Raw genomic sequence first — 9,984 nt, 5'->3', positions numbered from 1 at the left:
CCAAAAGGAAGACTTACAGGGCCACTCTGCAATCATAGGAACTTACTCAAGCAAGATCTAAATGCAAATGTCTGAACTTCTTGCATATATTCAGTTCTGGAATTCCAGTTAAAATCCATAGGTATCAAGTATTATACTTTGCATTTGTAGTAAAAGACCAGAGTTTCCTTTTATTGGTTAAAATCTGCATCTAGTAGTTTTAAGAGGAAGCTGCAAATGTTTGCAAAGTTGTGAGATTTATTATTTGCTTAATTTGCATTGTTTCTCTTCAGCTTCTCTGATTCAACTCACTGGGTCATGAAGAGTTGAGGTTTTTAGAAAACACAGACTATGTGGACCAAGAAGGGCAGCAGCCACAGACATTAGAGGAGCTGGGTGGCAGGGGTCAACCTTTCCTTAAAGGAAGCAAAAGGCCCATAAAAAGTGTAGGCAGACAAGGTAAAGTAAATAAATATGATAAAAAGGGAAGAAAGGCCCACTTCCTCTTTCCAGGCTTAGATAAGGTCCTTGTTTAGACAGGAGGAATTGATGAAGCACAGGTAGAGCAGCTTCTGTTAGATGCCTCCCTCACGCAGCTGCCTTTTGAAAGCTGAGTCAGATTGAGCCTTGGTTTGCAGGCAATTTGGACAGGTTTTGTTTTGCACTCAGCTGAGGGATGCAGCCAAGCTGTTGCATGCCCAGTGCTGATTACTGATGGCATAAACAACAGAAAATTATTGTGTACAAGACATGCAATATTCCTCCTAAAAAATAAATAACATTTCCAAGAGTTACTGCAGCTTTCTCAGAGATCTGACAGAAGTAATTCTTCAGGATTTTACTAACACAAGCATTGATGCAAAAACCATCTCACAGGGTATTTGGGTCCAGGACCCATTTGATCCTGAACCTCCTAGATCTTTCAGAGAGCTAATTTTTAAACTCCTCATTTGGAATGGCAGTGCTCAGCTGCACTGACATCAAAGCAAATTGGCGAATTAGCCATGCCTTTGTATGCAGCGTTCTCACATGTGGGTCACTTAGGGAAATAAGGTGGCCTTGCTCAGCAGGCTCCCAGAAGATACCAGTCTGCTCTACTGTGCTGAAAGTAATTTAGATGTATTGTGTTTCTGGGTCCTCTTCATCCTCCTGTTCCCAAAAGGCAGGAGTGCTAGTGGAAAATTATTAAAACCTGTTATTTTTGAAGGTGACTTGAGACATCAAAAGCACTTCATTGCCAAGCTGCTGGGCTGCTTGCTTCTCCAAGGAAGTCAGCAGAGAGTAGTGCTATAGAATAAATAGCAGTTCAGCATAACCATCACCTGAAATGGATGATATACAGGCAGGAGAAATCCTTAAGCTTGTAGGTAGGTCATAAAATCCTAATATTCAAACTGAGATCAATAGAAATGGAGTGGTAAAGAGAGAACACTGGGCAAAGGTGTAAGTGAAAAGATGGATCCTGCTGGTAATTTCTGACTCTAATCTACCTGTCCCTGGGTTGTCACTTGGTATAAATGTGCATATTGCTTCATATATTGTCAATATATCACATGTAACATTTTTTATTATATTGCATGAATGATGTCCCCATTATGGCTGTGCTGCATCACAGTAATAAATTCACTACTTTAGCATTCCTGTTTGGATTTCACATTGAAGTCTGTCAGCTACATGAGTATCCCTTCATTCACTTTGTCATCAGTGAAAATTAACTTTCTTGCATGCTGCTCTTATCACTTTTAGACGAACAGAAACTGTGTCTGGTGACTCACTAACAGGAAGAGAACATTCCTTCTTTCTGTAAGTTGATATTAATGACAGTAAATCTTCCCATGACCTTAGATAGCTGCCATTTGCTTGGCAATTCCCATATGTCTGAAGATCTGTGATGTAGCTTATGGTTATCTAAAATAAGCTTAGAAAAGGTTGTGTAAAAATGATGATTGGTTTTAGGTCCTCTCTTGTATGCATGAAATCTGTTTGAGATCTATTTAATATTTTTCAGAATTCTGTCTATTTAAAGTAACATATTGAAATTATATTTCATTGAAAAAAAAAAAAAAGTGGTAGGTTTCAAAAATTCTGAAAATTCACAGTCTCACTGAGGCCATTGAAAACTTTGGGGCACCAAACTTTACAAAAAGATAAGAAATATGTTTGAGCTGTAACAGAAAGTCTCTCCAGAAACTCAGTTATTGCCCAGCTTCTGAAGCAATTGCTAAGAGAAGCAAGCAGTTTGTGCCAGAAGATCCTGTTCTGTTATACACTTCAGCTGGTGTTGTAGATTGTATTTAAACCAGTGGCCTTTTAAAGATTATTCAGACTATCCAAGAGAAGTGACTTGCAGTCACAGTCATTCTTAGTGCACTGGAGCTGCACAGCTCCTGTCAGACGGGATGTGCCTGAGAGGCACTGGAGACTCCAGGAGTGCTGTCAGAACACGTTAACAAACCCATTTTTTGCATTTCTCCCATCACATCAAGATATCTTTCGCTCACTCTCTTTGGAAAGATCTAGCATTTCAAAGTCCTGGGTCTGAAAAATCTTCATGACTTTCATATTTTTGGCAGCTACCTTTTAAGAACAGATAGGATTCATTCCCCAATATCTCTCAGATACCAAGACACATTTTGTGGAAAGCTACTGTAGAAATGGAACAGCTTTTATTTCTAATGAGAAGCAATGCTGTCAAGGTTAATGGCAACAGCTAGCTGTTTGGTTGGTTCCATAAACTAGCCAAACCAGGGGGGAGGGAGTTAAAATCAAACACATTTTTAAGAGTCCATTTTGGTTGTCTATAATGTGAAGAAACAGGATGACAATTATAAAAATTTCCAAAATTTTGTCTCTGTTGTGCTTGAGTTCAAAAGAGTCAGATCCAGAGGAGGCACTGGAGAGAAACAGTTTGTTGGGCATTCCCTGTCCATCCACTGTGTGACATCCTATGGATGCATTGCAGGGAAGCAACAAAGGCTTGGAGCATTTCTGTAAGGGAGGTCAGTCTGCAGGACAGCCTCAGCCCATGACTCAGCTGAGAAACTACTCCAAAACTATTAAGAACTTTAAAAGTGGTTTTGAGATAAAGAGGATGAGTGAAGATGGAATAGGAAGTTATTTGTACAACTCATGTTTTTGGCTGAAGTTAATACAAGAGTGGAAAGTAGGTGGTAGGAGCTACCCTGCTTGAGTAATTGTAATTGTATTTAATTTGTTTGTAAATATTGGTGGTTCAATTTTTTTTTCTAGTTCAGCATTATCCCTGTCAGAGGTAAGCTTTGCAATGTCTCAACTGTTGGTCAAGCAGCCTGAGTACTTTTATTAAATTCAGATTTAAGAGACAACTATTTGTGGAAGCCGAACTAGTTCTTTCATCTACTTGAGTAATAATTTTTGAGGGTAATAACTGGAGGAGGTGTTAGTTTGTAAACACTCTTTGTTATTTCTAACTGTGTAAAAGCATTTGATTTATTAAGGCTTCTATAAAATATGAGAATTTACAGAATAATAATATCAGCATTGCTTCAGCATAATGCATATTTTTAGTTCAGTTAGTACAGAAGAGCGTGGAGTTACTGCAGAAAATGTAAGCCAAGCCACCCCTCGTGCTGTTCTACAGCAAGCACTGGTACAGCAATTCAAGCTCTACCACACTGTACTGCAGTGCCTCTCAGCCTAAAATGTGCACTAGCAAATTCTGTGTCCAAAGGAGTGCAGCAATGGACAGTGGAACTGTTCTAGTAGAGGAGAAAAGTTACATTCCCCTTTCTCTTTATTTTATCACTAAAAATTCAGACATGTTGATCCTAGACAGAAATGTAGCTGTTCAGCACAAAAATTCAGTTGGCTTTATTGCTGTTGAACCCTAAATACTTTAAGAACATTTCAAAAGCAGCGTTTTCTCCTCTTGTTTACCTCACACCACTCCTGCTTAGTAAGAGCTCGATCAGATCTAAGCTCTCAATCTCTGTCACAGCATTCCAGGCCTGAGCTCTTAATAGATATGCTTATTAATGCATATGCTAAAGGAAGCATATGGCTTTGCAAATCAAGGAAGATTTTATTTAGTAATAGAATTTTATTTAGAGATTGCTCATTAATTCTTTAAATCAGCTTTTGGTTACAAGTATTTGCTAAAGTTTATGCAACATAAATTGCATATAACTACAACTCAAATTATTTCTTATGAATAATGTATTTGAACAAATATAGGCCTTCAATGTATTTGCAGATCATTTGTAGTCAGCTCACAATTTTTATGTCTGAGACCATTTTTTCAAGTTGTTTACTCTTTTAGGTTAGAAGTGGGATTTTATATGTCTCCAAGTGTTTACTATGCAATTTTCAAGACGTTTGATTTACTGCTTGAGGTGCTTTTTTCCATCTCCTTGAAAATCTCTGGGAGTCCACCTGCCTAATAGCATGCTGAAACATTTATTGTATTTGAGTTTACTGTGCAGGTAATGGAAGGAGAAGCGTAAACTGATGAAAAACATTTCTCTGCCGCTTGTGCAAATATTGAATTCACCCAATGGTTGTGCTGTCATCTAACAAACTCTTTTGCATTCCTCCTCTATAAAAATGTATGTGCCCAAATATTCATGGCTAAATAGAGTTATCATATGCATGGCTTAGCATAATTCAGATTAAAGCAGTAGAATAAACCTTGAGAAATATTTCAAGAGGAAATAATTTTGTTGCCAAGTCATGTTTTCTGAAACATAAATGTTTCTTTCAGATCAGTTTCTGAGCATCTGCTGGAAGTGTTGCAGTTTCTGGACTACGACGTCCTGTTGTAGCCCTATTCAGCCTCACACTGACCCTTCAGAGCTGGCATGGACTCAGGTACTTCTCATTTCTTCCAGCTGATCCATTTCAAAAGTTTCTGCTCCCCACTCAGCCCCTTACTGGTCATTCAGTCACCCTGACGTTTCAGTCACACTTGTGCTTCGAAAGGGAGAGCTAAGGGATGCCAAGCCCATGAAAATAAAATGGCTTCTTTCTGTGTCACTGCTTTTCCTAGGTAACAGGATTTCCTGGGTACCAGAAAACTCTGGGGCCAAAGGGCTGCTTGTTCTCCCTGTGAGAGAGATTTGCTGTCCCTGCAGCTCTGTCCCAGCAGGAGAGCCCCTGGCTGTGCCCGAGTGAGGCTCATCCTCTTGGATGCTTCAGACACTTCCAGGAGGTGTTGAAGCAAACTGTGCTCAGGCCTCTCAGAGCTGGGAGTGCCTGGGAAGAGGGAACAGGGCTCTGCCCGGGAGGGACACTTTGTGTGCTGTGCCCTTACACCCGGTGTGTGTGCGAATGGTGCTGGGATGGAGGCGTTCCTGCATTGTCCTTTTGAGCCCTCGAGTGCCAGGCAAATAAATGCCTTAGAGCAGGTGCAGCAATGGACAGAGCATGTGCTTTGTCCCAAAGTCAGAACAACTTGCAGTGAGGCCACTTCAGCAGAAAGAGCAATCAAGTCATGATAGGCAATCAGGGATTGCTGAACACGTCCGTGCTGTCTGAGGCCAAGGATCACCATGTGAGCTCCTGAGCCTTCATTTAGGCTCAGGTCTGGCCTGTGCAGTTACAAGTGCAGCACAGTCTTTCTGCTAGCCCTGATGGGCACCTGTGCCACACTCCAAATTTTAAATCAAAAGCTATACAGACCTCCAAATCTTTCACAGTCTTCTGAAAAGCTACTTAGAAAAAAATGTCCTGTGTCATTTCTGTCTGTGCTCTGTTTAGTTCTGTTATGGCTGTGCTGACATATTCTGCTGTGATTTTTCCAGTGCAATTTTCCTTCCTGGTAGAGAGTTAAGACAGTTCCTAATATGATAGATTAAAAAGGGAAAAAAAATAAAGTGAAATGATGTTTGAAATGATGCTGTCTATTAATATGCCTCGTAATTGGTACATCCTGTATCTGTGTTCAAGAGGCAGAATTCCATAGCCATTCAAATAATGTCTTTGACTGGTGAGAGTTTCCTGTCAATGCAAGGGGTGGGGGAAAACCAAATGGTGAGAGCTTTCCCATTCTATTCCCTGTCCACTCAGGGCTCTGGGAAAAAATGACTCACGGATCTGTTTCCACAGATCGGTGGCCACCGCCCTCTGCCAGAAGACTTAGTTGCCAGGACAACTGTTGCCAAGACATGCTGGTTTTCCTAGGGAACAACTTCAGTGTGTTATTTCTGCACAGCAAACCATGTCCCATGTCTATTGTTATACCCACATGAGAAGCTATCGGAGTTTTAGCTCCATGTGGGGATTGGAAAAGGGTAACAGGGGAAGACAAATCCAGTAATCAAAGGAAAATTTGTGCAGATCCCTTTAGGACCACAAACCTTATGGTCTGTCAGACTGTACATGCTTTCTGAAAAGAGAGTTCCCAAAGCCCAGAGCTGGGAGCCTCTTCAACCCACGAGACCAAAATGAATTCCCAAGCTTGTAATACTTTAAAAAAATATTTAGTTGGGATTAGGATGAGGTCCTTAGGGATATTCTGCATTGTAATAATAGCTATATAATCTCTTATGATTGAGTACAGTGGCTGTGAGCAACCACTGCATGTGCTGGAAGGAACAGGTTCCACCACCTCACCCAACCTGGAAAATGGTTTTTTTTGGATGACTGATATGTCCTCAAAGGATCACTCTTTTCCCTTGGAAACTGCTTGTGAGTTTTATATCACCTGAAAGATTACCTTAGCTTCACTTTGTTAGTGGAATAACACTAATGATATATACACAGCAATAGAGAATCCCCACTGATAAAGATGTTTAAAGAGTTTATGATTCAACTGTATTAGTTTCCATTTCTTTTTGTATCAAATTATTTTTGATCAAGTGGAAAATTATTTTGATTTTTGTATAATATGAGATAGCATTCAACTGAATGGCTGTAAGCTAGTTCAAAGGATAAAGTCCTCTGTTGAGAATACAAAGAAATTTAACACCGTTCTTGTCCAGCAGAGGTCACCTACTGGCCACTTTATTCATTGGTGGCTGTGCTTTCACTTGTCTAGTTAGCGTGTGTTGTTTCCCCTAAGGAGTACTTTTGGATCAGCTGTTGAAATGCAAGTCCTGAAGACCCTACCACTGACTTTGAATCTTTTCTAGAATCATTTACTTTAAGAAGCAGGAAGAAAAAATCCTGCTGAAACATAATAAAAATCATGAAGAGCTGTATTGATCCCATAACCTTGGTAGGTAATCTCAGTATCTACACCATGCTTCACAAGTTTTGCTGTGCATTTTAAAGGATCTTGAGTGTGTGCCAACTCTTCCCTGTATTACTAAATCTATATGGGATTCTTATCTGGATTCTTATCTGCTTAGTCCTCACAAAACCTTTCTCAATGTGCACTTCAGTTGAGAAGCAAAATGTGCTTACAATTTCTGATACAACAGTATGTGAATGTTGCATGCTAGCGTAGGCTTCTGCTTTCTGAATTTCTGCTGAAAAATGATGAAAACCCTTTAGAAATCTTTATTTGACAGATCAGTTGTCAAATGTGAGCAACTCATCCAGCTTTGGCATAAGCTGCCATTCTGTGTCATCTGTTGCAGCTGGAGTGAAGAGCTGGAAATCTACCATGGTGTTTTATTAGCCCTTAAGCATCAAGATCACCTCTGTGTTTGAAGAAGTCTCAACAGGAAAAAGAACATCCTTTCCCTTACATTTTGTTTACAATAGCTGAAGGAAAAGCAAAGGAACAGGATGAGAATATTCCTATTCCTCCAAGCTGAATGAAGGACAGAAAATTCCCAATAGTGTACAGAGCCCTTTAGCCCTATAATTAGATAACATGTTCTGAGCTTGGTATGAATGACATTTATTTTTGTTTTGTTACTGTCTGATGGCAAGATTTAACCACTTCTTGTTCAGAGCAATATCGTGCTGAACAGTTCAACATCATACAGGTGTGTCAGCATCAAAATAATTTTGTTTGATTCACTTGAGTAAATATCAAGTAAACTTTGAGATTAAACTGTAAACTCCAGTTTAATCACAAAGCACTATAATTCATCTTTGTATGTGAATGTACTGGAGCAGACAAAAATCTGCAATTTTCTGTCCCTCTAGCCCCCTAATTCTTTTAATACTGGGCTAAAATCATAGCTATTCTCAAGTATAAAGGTATAAATATGCAAAAAATACTCTGTGCTTAGTTTTTCAGTAGCACTAAGCAATGCATTCTTTGCAGGAGTCAAACAGAAAGCTGGGTGCAAAGTGGCCTGGTTCTGGATAAAAACTTTCATGGAGTGATGGGTGTCCCATATGCAGATGCATTCCAAATGTGTAAGGTAAGATCCCTTAAAGCTCCATGAAGCTGAAGAGAGAAATGTTTTGACTTCATAGTCAAACTTTTACAATGTAGGTAGAAGGGCTGACTAGGAATGGTAAGAACAGCATCTTGATGTTATTTACCTTCATTCAGAATCTCAAATTAAAGCTTACATGTGTTTTAGCTCAGATGACAGGAAACTCAGCAGATTTTCAGAAGAGGAGGAGAAGCTCAATACAGGTGTTCTTAATAGTCATATCCTGAGTGAGGGATCCTGCAAGAATTGTCAGTTTTGAATCTCAAACAGAACTTCCTCTGAATCAAGTAGGTTGAGTTTTTTGGTCTGGTCTGCTTCAGAACTGTCTCACACTCTCAACAGCTTCTGTCAAGATTATGCTCAAGATTATGTGTTATTCTTGTGGCATTGTTCCTACTGTGTCCTACTCTAGAAATTCCCTACTCCCTCACAAGATGATACTTTTAACTTGCTCGTAAAAGGTCACAGGACACTCAAAGATTTTATCATGAATTGACTATTTCAGGATAGAAAACAAAACAGAAAGCAGCTGTTCCTGTGCACAGTCCCTTTGGTAGACTGACAAGTCAAAAGAAAGAGATAAAGAACTTCAGCTCTGCTCCATCCTTCTGATTGTGCAGATGAATCACCAATAATTCACAAGAAAATGATCCTGCCCAGGACAGCTTCCATTTTATATATTTCTGAGGGCTCTAATTACACTCACTGTATGAGCAGGTCTATTCTATTGAGAATTGTGCTTCATAAATTCCTGCTCTGAGTTTTTTCTGAAGCAAGGTTATTCCTAGAGTTTTGTTCTTAAAAGTCTTTAATCCTGTCTCCAATTGTCTCAATGAAAAGTTTGAAACACTTTGTGAACTCCTGGTTTCAGAATAAAAGCACTCTGATGGTCTGACATCAAAGTGAATCAGTGAGATAGCTGTGCATTTCTATCCAGTGCTTTAGCCGTATATTCTTTTGCAAGTGTCTAGGAGCTGTCACCCTGCTATGTTGTGATGAAAATAATTGGGTATAGTTCCCACTTCTGTTATTCCCATATGATATTGCTGCTGGTGAAGAATACTCAAAACTGATGGCTCCAAAGGCAAGTTTGAAACTTCAAAAGCCAAGTGTTCTCCTGCACTGAGCTGCTTCCTTCTCCAAGGAAATCCGCAGAGTTTCACTGTATATTCAAGAATATGCAGACATAAGACCACTCCCCCAAAAGAATGGTAGGCAGAAAGAAGGTTGATTCAAGGAACTAAATAAAGAGGAAATCTGTATGCAAAATTGGAATCAGAACCAAGTAGTTCTAGATTAAGAGAAAATATAAAAATGAGCAGATAGAAGTGTAGAGATAAGCAGATAGAAAAAGAAATTGCAACTAAGAAAAACATTTAGTAGCTTGTGAATACTAAGCCACCTGCCCTTGTGATTTTTTGTCACTTAATGCAGATACTTACAACAGTCCTGTAAATTTTGTACTTCATATAAACATGCTGGGTATGACAGAGTTTAATGAAATTTCTGCTGTGTGGAAGAATCATGTTTCAGCAAGATGATGTCTTGACCTAGTGAGAACCTGGGGGTGGGGAAATTGCTGACAATCCTGTCTCCTTCATACTTCTGCTTTTGCAGGCAAGCAGTCTCCAGGGAAGTTCAACAATTGTACAACAAACCAGACATTTTTGTGGGTTACAACGTTACAAGCTGA

The sequence above is a fragment of the Parus major genome, chromosome 6 (genome assembly GCF_001522545.3).
Source record: "Parus major isolate Abel chromosome 6, Parus_major1.1, whole genome shotgun sequence".
Classification (NCBI taxonomy): Eukaryota; Metazoa; Chordata; class Aves; order Passeriformes; family Paridae; genus Parus; species Parus major.
The sequence above is the reverse complement of the archived record's forward strand: the minus strand, read 5'-3'. Positions refer to the sequence as shown.